This window comes from Salvia miltiorrhiza, chromosome 5 (assembly GCF_028751815.1).
Source record: "Salvia miltiorrhiza cultivar Shanhuang (shh) chromosome 5, IMPLAD_Smil_shh, whole genome shotgun sequence".
NCBI lineage: Eukaryota > Viridiplantae > Streptophyta > Magnoliopsida > Lamiales > Lamiaceae > Salvia > Salvia miltiorrhiza.
In genome coordinates this window covers 35,953,189-35,954,197 of record NC_080391.1, presented here as the reverse complement: position 1 = coordinate 35,954,197, position 1,009 = coordinate 35,953,189, and positions in this window count along the sequence as shown.

Sequence of the window (1,009 nt, the reverse complement as noted above, 5' to 3'; positions counted from 1 at the left end):
TTATTATTTTTTGAACTCAACGATTAAGAATAAGGTGCTAAAAATAAGGTGAATAGAAATAAATTATTATTTTTAGAAAGTAATATTATAAATAAAATAAATTAAAAGAAAATTGTGATATTATAAATGAGACGAATGAAGTATATTTTAATTTTTGATGTCAAATCTTATTTATTGTGATATTTGATTTTTAAATAAATTAAATATTAAATTACATGATTATCCTTATAATTGATAATATTATAATTGAGATATATTAGACAAAGTCAAAAAAATTATTGTACTCTCTCTGTCTCCAAAAACCAAACGCAATTTGTCATTCGGGACGTCTTTAAAAAATATTCACTTTTCATTTTTGGACATCACCACTCACAACAAAGTGGAGCTCGTTTTATCACTCACATTCATTCATCTAACATTTTTTAAAACTCGTATCACCAAAAATGCCACATGTTTTCATAGAGATGGAGAGTAATAGCTTCTTAATTGGGTGATTCTATTCATAGCCCCCATTTTACTCAGTATAGTCCCCATCTAAAATAATAATTATAATTTGACTATTTTACCCTATAATCTATAGCCCAAAATTAAGGATAAAATGATGTGCAACTCGAGTTTTCCATTTGAAAAATTATTGAAGTCATTAATGAGGTTGTTGTACGACGGGAAGCACTGAAAGAGAGTAGTTGCAGAACATCAAGCTCACCCAAGCCATCACAGATGTCATCATTTCTGCGTTGGGCATCAAATGGAGGCAGCATGTTATATTCTCCAAATACAAAAGTAAGTAATTAATCATCGCACTTTTTCATTATATTAGCCATACGAGTTAGGTAGATGTAAACAAAAACCAATTGTTGGATGCTAATTTCGTGGTTCCTCCCAGGCCATGAGTTCGCCACCACAACAATTTCAGAGAGTATAATCTCAGCCGTCATATCAAGGATTCTAGATTTCTCATCTCTCAATCCAAATAAAAAATTCATGCGAAAATCAAAATGTAAATTAA